The sequence below is a fragment of the Dendrobates tinctorius genome, unplaced genomic scaffold (assembly GCF_039654945.1).
Source record: "Dendrobates tinctorius isolate UK_male_01 unplaced genomic scaffold, ASM3965494v1 ptg000203l, whole genome shotgun sequence".
Classification (NCBI taxonomy): Eukaryota; Metazoa; Chordata; class Amphibia; order Anura; family Dendrobatidae; genus Dendrobates; species Dendrobates tinctorius.
Window position 1 is genome coordinate 26,049,390 of NW_027361870.1, and position 15,509 is coordinate 26,064,898.

Consider the following 15,509-nt stretch of genomic DNA (forward strand, 5'->3'; position numbering starts at 1 on the left):
GAACCTCGGGAAGAGCCGGTACCCATCCTCCAGGAAGGTGTAGTGGTTTCGGCTCTCACGACTGAGGTAGAGGCGGAGATTGCCGAGGCCCAAGAGGAGGTACCGCCAGGACTTCCCGCCAACAAATCATTTGTACCCCTTCATCTTCGTCTTAAGGTGTTGAGGGAACATCACGACTCAGTACTGGCTGGTCATCCAGGGGTTAAGGGCACCTTGGAGCTGGTATCGCGTCGTTTCTGGTGGCCCAAAATCCGGCAGGACGTGGTCTCGTACGTGGCAGCTTGCATCACGTGCGCCAGGGCCAAGTCGCCCCGAGCCCGTCCTGCTGGCACGCTACAGCCTCTGGGGGTACCTAATAGGCCATGGACAGAAATCTCCATGGATTTTATCACTGACTTGCCAGTCTCGGCGGGGAACACGGTCATCCTTGTGGTGGTTGACCGATTTTCAAAGATGGCGCATTTTGTCTCATTGCCCTCCTTGCCCAATGCGAAGACGTTGGCTCAGGTGTTTGTGCAGGAGGTGGTCAGACTCCACGGAGTTCCGTCGGACATAGTATCTGATAGGGGAACTCAATTTGTTGCGAGGTTTTGGAAAGCTTTTTGCTCACGTTTGGGGATCAAGTTGTCACATTCATCTGCGTTTCATCCACAGTCAAATGGTCAAACTGAGCGCATGAACCAAAATCTGGAGCAGTATTTACGATGCTTTGTGTCTGACAACCAAGAGGAGTGGTCTACTTTCCTTCCTCTGGCCGAGTTCGCGTTAAATAATCACCGTCAAGAGTCATCGGGAGAGTCTCCGTTCTTTTGTGTTTACGGTCAACATCCTCAATTTTGTACCTTACGTCAGGGTGACTCGGGGGGCGTCCCGGAGGAGGACCAGCTAGGATCTCAATTATCATCGGTCTGGAGGAGGGTGAAACAGCGTTTGTTGAGCATGAGTGCGAGGTACAAGCGGGTGGCTGACAGTAGACGCGTGCCAGGTCCGGACCTGTGTGTGGGTGAATGGGTGTGGTTAGCGACTAAAAATATAAAACTCAAAATTCCATCTTTAAAATTGGGTCCAAGGTTTATTGGTCCTTTTAAGATTGCTGCCATCATTAACCCAGTTGCTTATCGGTTGGAGCTCCCTGCAGTATACAAGATACACAACGTGTTTCACAGGGCTTTATTGAAAAAGGTGGTAGGCTCTGTGGACACGACGCCGATGCCACCTCCAGTCATGGTGGATGGCAATTTAGAGTTTGAGGTCTCCAAGGTAGTGGACTCTCGAGTAGTGCGCCGTACTCTTCAGTATTTGGTACACTGGCGGGGGTATGGTCCGGAGGAGAGGTCTTGGGTACCAGCCTCGGACATACATGCAGATCGGCTGGTCAGTTCTTTTCACCGTCGTCATCCAGACAAGCCGGGTCCTATGAGTCTTGAGGGCCCTGGGGTCCCTCGTAGAAGACGGGGTACTGTCATGTCGGACGCTATTCACACCACAGCGTCCGGCAGGCAGAGGTAGTTCCACCTCCGTCCACTATAGCCTCAGTGGCGCCGGCTTGAGTTTCTCAGACTATCGGTGGTTAATCTAGCTGAAGATCAGGTTGGATGTTTGGTCACGCCCACGGTCTTTAAATAGTCGTGCTGGCCTATGGGCGTCGCCGATTATAGCTTGTGTTTCATACCAAGTGGTTCCGGTCTGGAGTGGAGGTGTTGGAGAGAGAGAGAGATTCATATCTGGTGTCGTATGATCCATTGTTACCTTCTCGCCTTCCCATATTTGTGTTTTGTTGTGCCCTGTTCACATTACTGTATAGTCCTGTGTGTATGCGGCGAGGTGCAGTTTAAGTTCTCCCTGTCTGTCTTTATTGTTCGGGGCTTTGGTGGTTTGTCTCCTCACTGGGTGGAGGGTGGAGGGTTAAGCTTAGGGCTGAGCAGGAGATAAGGAAAGGGTGGAGGCTCAGGTATTTGTACCTTCAGCAAAAACCCTGGGTTGAGGGACAGACAGGGTTTCCCCTAGTTAAAGGGACATCACAGGGGCCCCGGGTATTTCAGCCTGAGTTGAACTAAGCCCCGCGTGACAGACAGGGACAGAGGAGAAAATGTCTGTTGCCAACCCTGATGCTGATGCTTGAGTGAATATGTATATGCTGTGTAAAGGAAATCGTAAAGTTGATTGTTAAAGTATTAAACAGGACTGTGACTCTGTTTGTTCCACATCGTCTGAGGAGAATGTGCAGCGCATAACAGAAAGCCCTGAGGGGGAGCTGGAGAAAGCGACAGGTTTGCTGACAGAAAACTGTCATGTCTATGTGAGGGGATGCCAGGACTCCGTTGTCACAGAGTCCTCGGTCCTGGCTGAACCTTACACCTCCTCTGGATCATCCAAATTGTCAATGGCAAATTTCAAACAGGCCTGAACATGTGCTGGCATAAATAAGGGGATCTTGCGTGCCCTGTAGGATATAAATCCATGACGGCATAGTATGTTACTAATAGTTATGTTTGAGACTGTTGTCCCAGCTCTCGTCAAGTCATTGACCAGGTCCTCCCGTGTAGTTCTGGGCTGATTCCTGACCTTTCTCAGAATCATACTTACCTCCCGAGGTGAGATCTTACATGGAGCCCCAGACAGAAGAAGATTGACAGTCATCTGTGCTTCTTCCATTTTACAATAATTGTCTCACCAAGCTGCTTGCCTATTTTCCTGTAGCCTGTCCCTTCCTTGTTCAGGTCTACAATTTTGCCCTTGGTGTTCTTAGACAGCTCTTTGGTTATGGCCACGGTGGAGAAGTTGGAGGGTGATTGAGCATGTGGACAGGTGTATTTTATACAGGTAACGAGTTCAAATAGGTGCAATTAATACAGGTAAAGAGTGCAGAGTAGGTGGGCTTCTTAATAGCAAAAGGTTTGCAGTTAAATGAAGAAGCTATACATTTTTAACATGCTTTCTGAAAAATATCCCTATTTTTGGGAACAGCAACAGGTTCACTCTTTGGAAAGAGAAGGAGCTATTTCTTTTTAAAAGGCTGTCGAAAAATTATCCCTACTATTTTGATAGAAATAATATGCTGTTTGCAAAATGTAAAAAAAAAATGGCTATTTACCAAGCCATATAAAAATTATCCATTTTTTCAGCAGCAGGAAAAGGGCTGCTGATTTGAAAGTGAAGAAGCAATGGTTTCTTAACCCCTTAGTGACAGAGCCATTTTGCAGCTTAATGACCAGGCCAATTTTTACAATTCTGACCACTGTCATTTTATGAGGTAAAAACTCTGGAACGCTTTAAAGGATCCCACTGATTCTGAGAATTTTTTTTCGTGACATAGTTTACTTCAAGTTAGTGGTAAAATTTCTTCGATATGACTTATGTTTAGTTATGAAAAAACGGAAATATGGCGAAAATTTTGAAAATTTTGCAATTTTCAAACTTTACATTTTTATGCCTTTAAATCAGAGAGATATGTCACACAAATTTCTTAATAAATAACATTTCCCACATGCCTAGTTTACATCAACACTATTTTGGAAACAAATTTTTTTTGTTAGGAAGTTATAAGGGTTAAAAGTTGACCACCGATTTCTCATTTTTACAACAAAATTTACAAAACCATTTTTTATAGGGACCACATCATATTTAAAGTTATTTTGAGGGGTGTACATGACAGAAAATACCCAAAAGTGACATCATTCTAAAAACTGGACCCCTCAAGGTGCTCAAAACCACTTTCAAGAAATGTATTAACCCTTTACATGCTTCACAGGAACTGAAGCAATGTGGAAGGAAAAAATTAACATTTAACTTTTTTTTGAAAAAAATGATACCAGATATGTGGGGGTAAACCATTTTTTGGGCATACGGCAGAGCTCGCAAGGGAAGGAGTGCCATTTGACTTTTTCAATGCAGAATTGGCTGGAATTGAGATCGGACGCCATGTTGAAATTGGAGAGCCCCTGATGTGCCCAAACAGTGGAAGCCCGCAACAAGTGACAACATTTTGGAAACTAGACCCCTTTAGGAACTTATCTAGATGTGTGGTGAGCACTTTGAACCCCCAAATGCTTCACAGAAGTTTATAACGTAGAGCCATGAAAATAAAAAATCATTTTTTCCACAAAAATGATCTTTTCGCCACCAAATTTTTATTTTTACAAGGGTAACAGGAGAAATTATATCCCCAAAGTTGTTGTGCAGTTTGTCCTGAGTACACCCCATTTTGGAAACTAGACCCCCCCCAAGGAGCTTATCTAGATGTGTGGTGAGCACTTTGAACCCCCAAGTGCTTCACAGAAGTTTATAATGCAGAGCCGTGAAAATAAAAAAATCCTTTTTTTTTCCTCAAAAATGATTTTTTAGCCCACTATTCTTTATTTTCCCAAGGGTAACAGGAGAAATTGGACCACAAAAGTCATTATGCAATTTGTCCTGAGTACCCTGATACCACATATGTGGGGGGAACCACTGTTTCGGAGCATGGGAGAGCTCGGAAGGGAAGAAGCGCCATTTTGGAATGCAGACTTTGATGGAATGTTCTGCGGGCGTCATGTTGCGTTTGCAGAGCCCCTGATGTGCCTAAACAGTAGAAACCCCCCACAAGTGACCCCATTTTGGAAACTAAACCCCCCCCAATGAGCTTATCTAGATGTGTGGTGAGCACTTTGAACCCCCAAGTGCTTCACAGAAGTTTATAGCATAGAGCCGTGAAAATAAAAAATCTTTTTTTTTCTTCCACAAAAATGATTTTTTAACCCACTATTTTTTATTTTCCCAAGGGTAACAGGAGAAATTGGAACACAAAAGTTGTTATGCAATTTTTTCTGAGTACGCTGATACCCCATAAGTCGGGGGAACCACTGTTTGGGCGCATGGGAGAGCTTGGAAGGGAAAGAGCACCATTTTGGAATGCAGACTTTGATGGAATGTTCTGCGGGCGTCATGTTGAGTTTGCAGAGCCCCTGATGTGCCTAAATAGTAGAAACCCCCCCATAAGTGACCCCATTTTGGAAACTAGACCCCCCAAGGAGCTTATCTAAGTGTGTGGTGAGCACTTTGAACCCCACAAGTGCTTCACAGAAGTTTATAATGCAGAGCCGTGAAAAAAAAAATCTTTTTTTTTCCTCAAAAATGATTTTTTAGCCCACTATTTTTTATTTTCCCAAGGGTAACAGGAGAAATTACACCCCCAAAGTTGGTAAATAGTGGAAGCCCCTCAATTCACAGCTCCAACCCTATCCCCAACACACCCCTAACCCTACTCCCAACCCTAACCCTAATCCCAACCCTAACCCTAATGCTAATCCCTAACCCTAATCCCAATCCTAACCCTAATCCTAACCCTAATTCCAACCCTAACCCTAATTTCAATCCCAACCCTAATTCTAACCCTAACCCTAATTCTAACCCTAACTATAATGGAAAAATGAAAATAAATATATTTTCTTTATTTCATTATATTTCCCTAACTAAGGGGGTGATAAACGGGGGAGTAATTTACTATTTTTTATTTTGATCACTGTGATAGAGTTTATCATAGTAATCAAAATTAATGAATGGTATCTGCCGGTCGGCAGGCGCACTGCGCATAGGCCCATCATTTTCTTCCCAGACCAAGATGCCCACCGGAGGAGGCAGGAGGACCCGAGGACCACCGGGAGGTACCAGGGGGGATCAGGGACCCTAGTTCTCTTTCCTCTGATGTGCAATCACATCAGAGAGAAATGAAATGCACAATTACGGCTTTTTTGTGATCAGCGTTATAGGGTTAATAACGGCGATCGCAAATGCGGGGTCGGTTAAAAACCAACCCGAATCATGTTCTCTGGGGTCTCAGCTACCTCTCGCAGCTGAGACCCCGGAGAAAATTTGACTCTGGGGGCGCTATTTACTTTTTCCACAGCGCTGTTAATTAACGGCGCTGTGGTTTAAGTACCCTTAACTACCGCCGTTAAAAGGCATATCAGCTGACATTAAGGGGTTAAAAAGTCATGAAAAAATTATCCCTTTTGTGTGAGCCACTTCAAGTATATTTGTCCTGAACATAAATACAAGCAGCAGTACAGTATACAGTATATATCACATGGTGCATGAGAGTAGAAAAAAATCCAGCTTCGGCAAATAAAATTATAAAGTCTTTATTGGAGCTTTTAAAAACAAGGCATTTGTTGTGACAAAAATGGAGAATGTGGTCGGAGTGTGGATGGTGCCAAGAGGATAGAAAACTGGACGCATTTCGAATACTTGGCGTGTTCTTAAACTCAGTTTTATGAGTTTAATACTAAGTATAATAGTATAATTTCCAATGTTAAAATGAAAAACAAACTATTCTAAGAAGTTTTCTGTTCATACATAGAAAATATGTAATGTAATTTATGCCAAACATTTATTAAAATTGTATTGAATTAAATGGTTACGCTTATTTCAAGAAATTCACAGTACATGCAAAGATAAGAAGCTTTGTAATAGATATTATTATATCTTATTAGAGAAATCTGCTTCTTTCTCCACCTGTAAACCACTTCTTTCAGTCAAAGACTGCCAATCAAAGTGCAGGGGAGTGATTACAGCTGATCTCATTGTGTAGTGAGCAATGACCATAACCACTCTATACACCACCCAGTTCTCTGGTGTAAATTCTTTGAAAATTTGCAAATATTTTGTGAAAATGCACAGAGTTTTGAAACTTCTTTACATTTTTATGTGCTCTAAATAAATAATTTAGAGAAAAAACAGCATGGGTTCCTCTGCATTTTTGATAACCAGCCAGGCAAAACTGACAGCTGTGGGCTGCAACCCTTAAATAAACCAGCCAAGCTAAAGCATACAACTGGGGGCTAGTACTCTCAGGCTGGTAAGAGGCCAAGGATATTGGCCCTCCTCAGCCTAAAAATAGCAGCCCGCAACCGCCCAGAAAAGGCGTGTCCCTAACTAGAGTAATATTTCTGGTGCAATGCATGGAGGTGCGCACCACTCAAAAGATGTGCCGAATTCATTAAGTGGCGTGGACCTCTCAATGAATTTGGTGTCTTGTACTCCTCAAAGACTGGCATGGCATGAGCGTGAGTTATGCATTACTCTATTAATTAATCTGCCCAAATGGGTCTGTGAAAATCAATGATCCATGTGCCATCCAGGAGATGTCCCACTGCAAATTGTAGAAGCTTTGAACATTTTTAATTGTTTTGAATACGATAAAATCACAGATGAAACACTAGAGGTAAAAATTGACAAAACACTGATGAAAACTTGATCAAAGCCAGTTTTTCACTTATGTGAACAAAAAGGGCATTCGAATGAGACCAAAAAGTCATAGAACCAGTGAAAAAACAAATTGCGAGTTTTATCATAGCAAAAGAAATCTCAAAGTTGTCTAGCCAATTAAGAAACAGTGACTGCAGCACGTAAGATACAGCAAAAATATTGTAAAAATAGCTGATTTGGAACAGGGACTTATATCGCCAATTTTCATGGGTTGTATACACATATTTTCCATCCAGATTTTCTGGCAGCAGATTAGCAGATTTACACTATGGATTGTTGTGAATTCGTTTTCCCCTTCACCATTGAGGTCTGATGAAATCCCTCTTCCGGTGAAGGAAGGTAGTGAGGCTGATTACAAAACACCTGAGCAGAATCATGATGACTGGGTGCCTGGGATCGCTGACTGGATATAAGACAGCCGACGCCCATCTGCCTTGCGGGTCATTTCTCTGTGGGATTCTTGGAGTCCAGTCTGATTCCTGCTCATCTAAAGCTAAGTTTTCTGCTCTACTTTTTTGCATTTGTGTTTTTGTTTTGTTTTTGCCTTGTTTGTCTGGATTTCTGCCTCACCCTGCTGGGTGAGCTGAATTCCTTTTTGCTCTGTCTTCAGATAATACCAGAGCACTGATATAGTCTTTTGAAGCCTAGCGTCTTCAGGGATTTTTTCCTATCAGTCTGTTGGCTCTTATTTTTGAGAGGGTTTTGGCAGATTGCAGACAGCAGCTGTCCTATCCTATCCTATTTAGTTAACTTGGACCCCAACATTTGCTCAGCCTATCTTTCTGTCTGTGTAAGTGTTTTTCCATCTCGCTTCACCATCATTATATGTTGGGGGCTGCCTTCTGCTTTGGGGTCTGCTCTGGGGCAGTTTAGATTTCCCTTTTCTGTCTTTAGGCTATTTAGTCCTCCGGCTGTGATCGAGGGGTCTAGGGCACCGTAGGAACCCCCCACGGCTACTGCTAGTTGTTGTTGTTAGATTCAGGGGTCTGCAATCCGAAGCTACCAACTTCTCTGGGTTTCTGGACTTAGCTAGTAATTCTGTTTTTGCCTCCTACGGTTACTCACTCATAACAGAATGACCCGCCATACCGCTGATCCTAGGGTACTCAATAGCAGGAAAGAATTGTAAAAAAAAAAAAAAAGTGTGTATATTTTTTTTCCTCTATATCTCTGAGGCCGTAGGTGGATTTTTTTTTCTCTCAATGGAGATAAAGCAATTGCCTGATCGTGTGGAGCAGCTCACTGCAGAAGTGCGGGGAATTTCCGCTTACCTTGCTCATTCACATGCTGCTGAACCAAAGATCCCTACTCCGGATGTGTTTTTTGGGGAACGGTCTAAATTTCTGAATTTCAAAAATAATTGTAAATTATTTTTTGCCTTGAAGCCTAACTCGTCAGGGAGCTCCGCGCAGCAGGTTAAAATTGTCATCTCGTTGCTGCGTGGCGATCCCCAGGATTGGGCGTTTTCTTTCATAGAATCATAGAATCATAGAATCGTAGAGTTGGAAGGGACCTCCTGGGCCATCTGGTCCAACCCCCTGCTCAAAGCAGGATTCGCTAAATCATCCCAGTCAGATGTCTGTCCAGCCTCTGTTTGAAGACTTCCATTGAAGGAGAACTCAGCACTTCTCGTGGCAGCCTGTTCCACTCATTGATCACTCTAACTGTCAAAAAGTTTTTTCTAATATCTAATCTGTGTCTCCTCCCATTCAGTTTCATCCCATTGCTTCTAGTCTTTCCTTGTGCAAATGAGAATAAAGTTGATCCTTCTACAATGTGACAGCCCTTTAGATATTTGTAGACAGCTATTAAGTCTCCTCTCAGTCTTCTCTTTTGCAAACTAAACATTCCCAAATCCTGCAACCTTTCCTCATAAGACAGGGTTTGCAGACCGGTCACCATTCTGGTCGCTCTTTTCTGAACTTGCTCCAGTTTGTTGATGTCTTTTTTAAAATGTGGTGCCCAAAACTGGACACAATATTCCAGATGAGGTCTGACCAAAGAGGAGTAGAGGGAAATAATGACTTCACGTGATCTAGACTGTATGCTTCTGTTAATACATCCTAGAATTGCATTTGCCTTTTTTGCTGCTGCATCACATTGTTGACTCATATTCAGTCTGTGATCTATTAGTATACCCAAGTCTTTTTCACATGTGCTGTCACTTAGCCCTATTCCTCCCATTCTATATATGCTTTTTCCATTTTTATTGCCCAGATGTAGTACTTTGCATTTCTCCCTGTTAAAAACCATTCTGTTAGTTGCTGCCCACTTCTCCAGTTTATTTAAATCTTTTTGAATCCTCTCTCTCTCTTCTCTAGTATTAGCTATCCCTGCTAGCTTTGTGTCATCAGCAAATTTAATCAGTTTACCCTCAATTCCTTCATCTAAATCGTTGATAAAGATGTTGAACAATACAGGGCCCAGGACAGAGCCCTGTGGTACCCCACTTGAGACATTCTTCCAACTGGATGTGCAGCCATTTACGACCACTCTTTGGGTCCGATCACTAAGCCAGTTATGAATCCACCTAACAGTTGCCTTGTCCATTCCATACTTAGTCATTTTTTCAATAAGGATTGTATGAGAGACTTTGTCAAATGCTTTGCTGAAGTCAAGATATACTATATCTACAGCATTTCCTTGATCCACCCAATCAGTGATACCGTCATAGAAGGAAATTAAGTTAGTCTGACATGACTTATTAGTTACAAACCCATGCTGACTCTGTTTAATCACTTCATTCTTATCCAGGTATTGACATACATGTTGTTTAATAATTTGTTCAAAGATCTTTCCTGGTATAGAAGTCAGACTCACCGGCCTATAGTTGCCTGGGTCCACCTTCTTCCCCTTTTTGAAGATAGGAACAACATTTGCTCTTCTCCAGTCTTCTGGCACTTCTCCTGTTCTCCAAGAATTTTCAAAGATTATAGAGAGGGGTTCAAAAATTTCTTCTGCTATCTCCTTCAGTACTCTGGGGTGTAATTCATCTGGACCTGGAGACTTGAATTCATTTAGGCTAGCTAAGTGTTTCCTCACTATCTTTCTGCTTATAGATATCCTGGATTCTTCTATTCCCTTAATAGGACAGTGAATAACAGTTGATGTTACATTTCGTTTCTGAGAGAAAACAGATGCAAAATAGGAATTTAAAAGTTCAGCCTTCTCAACATCCTGTCTTACCATTTCATCATTTTCATCCTGTAAAAATCCTATAGCATCTTTGACTTTTCTTTTACTTTTGACATATCCCCAAAATCCTTTATTATTGCTTTTGACATCTCTTGCAAGCCTCAATTCATTTTCAGCTTTAGCTAATCTGATTTGTGCCCTGCAGGTTCTGCAGACAGCATTATATTCTTCTTTAGATATGCCTCCCTTTTTCCATTTTATAAACATTTTTTTCTTCCTTTTTAGCATGTGCTTAAGTTCTGTGTTCATCCATCCTGGTTTCCTTAACTGCTTCCTATTCTTCCCTCTTTTCGGAATTGTTAACAACTGTGCTTTGAGAATTTCATTTTTCAAGATTTCCCATCCTTCCTGGACATTTTTGTCTTTAAGGACAAAAATGAAAACCAGATGATCCTATTCTGACTAATGTGAACGCATTTTTCTAAGTATGCCCAAAATGATTGTTATGTATTAACTCCAATATCTTATACAAGGGTAAAATCTATGCCCACATATATCCTGGGGATTGTAAAGGGAATACTCCGTTATTAATAGTGATTAAAAGTATATATATGCCATTTACTATCAAATTAACAGGGGACATCTACCGTACAACGCTAACATATGTTAATTATAATTATATGCGGTTATAGATCGTTATTGACTTTTTATAAAGAAATATTAAAGTTTTCAAATACTGTCGCTTTGCTAAATAACGCTGATTATACTTATATGAAAATTGACATAAGGTGACAGATGTAAAGAAAGCATTAGATGAAGCGCATGTGAAGGGTAGATAGATATACAAATGCTCCCGTGTGATAACCCTGTGATGGGATTATATGCATTCAGAAGATGGAGCGTGTAAGAAGCGGCTGCATATGGAGTGCGCAGGCGCGGTGTGCCCCTGGATGGTGACTCAGTGATGGGAGGAAATAGGCGCTCTGACATGGGAAAGAGGGTTGGACCTGACATGGTAGAGCGCGCAGGCGCGGTACGTCCACGCCAGAAAGGAAGGAAAGAGGAGTGACGTCAGCGCGTTACCAGGCAACCGGATAAGCTGAACGAAGTATAAAGAGCGTGCATGAATGTATACCCTATGAGAAGGTTGATGCCTGCGCAATCATCGATTAGTAATATGTCTAAGTACATCTGTGATAAGGGTTTAATTTGAATGAGTCAGAAGGTGGTATTGGAAACATATGACTAATAGGTCTATCACTATGGTAACGCATCAACAGGAAGTGGTCACGGGCATACACCCGGCCTACCTGTAGGAGGCGGGAACATACTAATGAGTGCATGTTATAAAAAGCAAGCAAATGAACAGCCCTGTGATGGCACTTTTTCCATGAAGGCATTAAGTTTGACCCAGAGACTCCCCTGATGATCTGGACGGTGAAACGCGTAGGGAGAAGGGAGCGTTACATGGAGGAACCCGTTACTGAGTAATATTTGGGTGAGATCTCTCCATGATATACGAGATTTTTTTTTTTTTTTTTTTTTTCTATAAGTCTGTGGAGGTGGTGAACTGCACAAGTAGAGCAATGTATAGGTTCACACCGAGTTGAAGAATCTCAGACTGTGTGCCATGCCATTGTATATAGTATAGGCTGTTGCTGTAAAAAGATTGTCAAAAACCATTGTGAGTGTGAATGATGGATGTAACACAGAAGTAACACATCGATTTAAAAGCAATGGATTTAATGTAGACAATTTTTGGCACTACAAGAGAGTGCTTGTTCCAAACAAATTTATACTAAGCGGATACTCTGAAGGAGTGCCTGTGTATTACTTGGACTACGACACTAAGAGTAAACCGTAAAGTTTTTTGAAGTTTGGTTTTTGCCGTATTTAGCGTTTTTTTGTTTGTGTTTGTGTTTTTGTACATGTGCATTTTTAAAATGGACTAAGTCCCTTTTTAATCAAATTAAAATAAAGTTTATTAGTTTTAATTTCTAGTATTTGTCTAGCTTGCTGGTGAAGATATTATTTCTAGCTAGTAGATCACTTGCTGAAAACCGTAATGTGAACGCATTTTTTCAAGCCTTGGGGTTGTTGTATGACGAACCTAATGCTATTGATCAGGCTGAAAAGACCCTGTTGGCACTGAGCCAGGGTCGAGATTCTGCAGAATTGTATTGTCAAAAATTCCGAAAGTGGGCGGTCCTTACTACCTGGAATGATAATGCCTTGGCAGCTCTCTTTTGGAAAGGGTTGTCAGAAGCCATAAAAGATACTATGGTGGGATTTCCTGTTCCCTCTGGTCTTGACGATTCTATGTCATTAGCCATTCAGGTTGATCGGCGTTTACGTGAACGCAGGATTGCACGGAAGGTGTTGCCACCTGTTGAACAAGTGTCGGAACCTATGCAATGTGATAGAGTTTTGTCCAGGGAGCAACGTCAGGAGTTCAGAAGGCGTAATAAACTGTGTTTTTTCTGTGGAGATGCCTCGCATATTATTTCTGTCTGTCCTAAACGAGAGAGACGTTTTGTACACACGTTTTCTGCGGGTGGTGTTCAACCTAAGTTTCTTCTGGCAATTACTCTGATCTGCTCCCTGTCCACATTTTCCGCCAAGGCTTTTGTGGATTCGGGAGCAGCCCTGAATTTGATGGACTTGGATTTTGCTAAACGTTGTGGATTTCCTATGACACCTCTGCGGACGCCTATCCCTTTGAGCGGGATTGATGCTACTCCTTTGGCGAAAGATAAACCTCAGTTTTGGACCCAGGTGGTAATGCGGGTCACCCTAGACCATCAAGAAAATTGCAGGTTTTTGGTGTTGCATAATTTGCATGATACCATTGTTCTGGGCTTTCCCTGGTTGCAAATTCATAACCCAGTTTTGGATTGGAAATCTGTGTCTGTGGTGAGCTGGGGTTGTCGGTGTGCCCTTAGTGAGGCTCCGGTTTTTTCCACCTCTCCTTAGTCGCACGATGTTCCTGACTATTTGGCGGACTTTTATGATGTATTTAGTGAGAATGAGTCTGCGTCTTTGCCTCCTCATAGGAGTTATGACTGTGCAATTGAACTGAGTCCGGGGTGTAAATTTCCTAAGGGTCGGCTCTTCAATTTATCTGTACCCGAGCACGAGGCTATGCGATCCTATATTAAGGAGGCGTTGGAGAAGGGTCATATTAGACCATCCTCTTCGCCCTTAGGTGCCGTTTTTTTTTTCGTGGGCAAAAAGGATGGTTCATTAAGGCCTTGTATTGATTATCGTGCCCTCAACAAAATTACTATTAAATATCAGTATCCGTTACCCCTGATTTCGGATCTATTCTCCAGAGTTAAAGGTGCTTGCTGGTTTACCAAGCTTGACCTCAGGGGGGCGTATAATCTTATCCGCATTAAGCATGGGGATGAATGGAAGACGGCGTTTAATACTCCGGAGGGACATTTTGAGTACCTGGTGATGCCTTTTGGGCTCACTAATGCCCCTTCTGTCTTCCAGTGCTTCATGAACGACATTTTCCGAGACTTCGTGGATACATTTTTGATTATCTATCTGGATGATATTTTGATCTTCTCCAAGGATTGGGATTCTCATGTGGAACATGTTCGGACTGTGTTCCGGATCTTGAGGGAGAATTCTCTGTATGTCAAGGGATCGAAATGCCTTTTTGGGGTACAGAGGATTTCTTTTTTGGGATTTATTTTGTCTCTGTCAACTATTGAAATGGACCCGGCCAAGGTACAGGCCATTCATGATTGGGTTCAGCCTACTTCTTTGAATGCCCTCCAGAAGTTTTTGGGTTTTGCTAATTTTTATCGTAAATTTACAGCAAAATTTTCTAGTATTGCCAAGCCATTGACTGATCTGACTAAAAAGGGTGCTGATGTGTTGAGTTGGTCTCCGGAGGCTGTTTCTTCCTTTCAGGAGCTGAAGCGAAGATTCACTTCTGCCCCGGTTTTGCGGCAACCTGATGTCTCACTCCCGTTCCAGGTAGAGGTGGACGCTTCTGAGATTGGTGCTGGAGCGGTTTTGTCCCAAAAGGATCCTGTAACATCTAAGATGAATCCCTGTGCTTTCTTTTCCCGAAAGTTCTCTCCATCTGAACGTAACTATGATGTGGGGAATTGGGAACTGTTAGCCATGAAATGGGCATTTGAGGAGTGGAGACATTGGTTGGAGGGAGCTAAACACCAAGTTGTGGTCCTCACTGACCACAAGAATTTGATTTACCTGGAATCGGCCAAACGCTTGAACCCTAGACAGGCTAGGTGGGCCTTGTTTTTTACATGTTTTGATTTTGTGGTCTCTTTTCTTCCTGGGACTAAGAATGTCAAGGCAGACGCCCTCTCTAGGAGCTTCCTTGCTGATTCTCCTGTAGTGACCAAGCCTGCTACCATCTTAGGCGAAGGGGTAGTTCTTTCTGCCATCTCGCCAGATCTGAGACGTGCTCTGGAAGAGTTCCAGGAGGACAAACCTGAGCGTTGTCCCAGTGAAATGTTGTATGTTCCTGACCAGTGGAAGAAGAGAGTGATGTCTGAAGTTCATTGCTCTGCATTGGCTGGTCATCCAGGTATTTTTGGTACTAGAGATCTGGTGAGTCGCTCTTTTTGGTGGCCCACCTTGTCTCGTGATGTCAGGAATTTTGTGCAGTCCTGTGGGACTTGCTCCCGGTCTAAACCTTGTTCTCGCTCTAGTGGGTTGTTGATGCCTTTGCCGGTCCCCAGGAGGCCATGGACCCATATTTCTATGGATTTCATCTCTGATATGCCTGTCTCCCAGAGAATGACTGTTATTTGGGTGATTTGTGATAGGTTCTCTAAGATGGTTCATCTTGTACCACTCCCTAAGTTGCCATCTTCCTCTGAGTTGGTGCCCCTGTTTTTGCAACAGGTAGTTCGCTTGCATGGGATTCCTGAGAACATTGTGCCTGATAGAGGAGTTCAATTTGTGTCTAGATTTTGGAGGACTTTCTGTTCCAAGCTGGGAATTCAGTTGTCCTTCTCCTTTGCTTTTCACCCTCAGACCAATGGGCAGACGGAGAGAACAAACCAGACCTTGGAGTCGTATTTGAGATGTTTTATTTCCGCTGATCAGGATGATTGGGTTTCATTTTTGCCCTTGGCCGAATT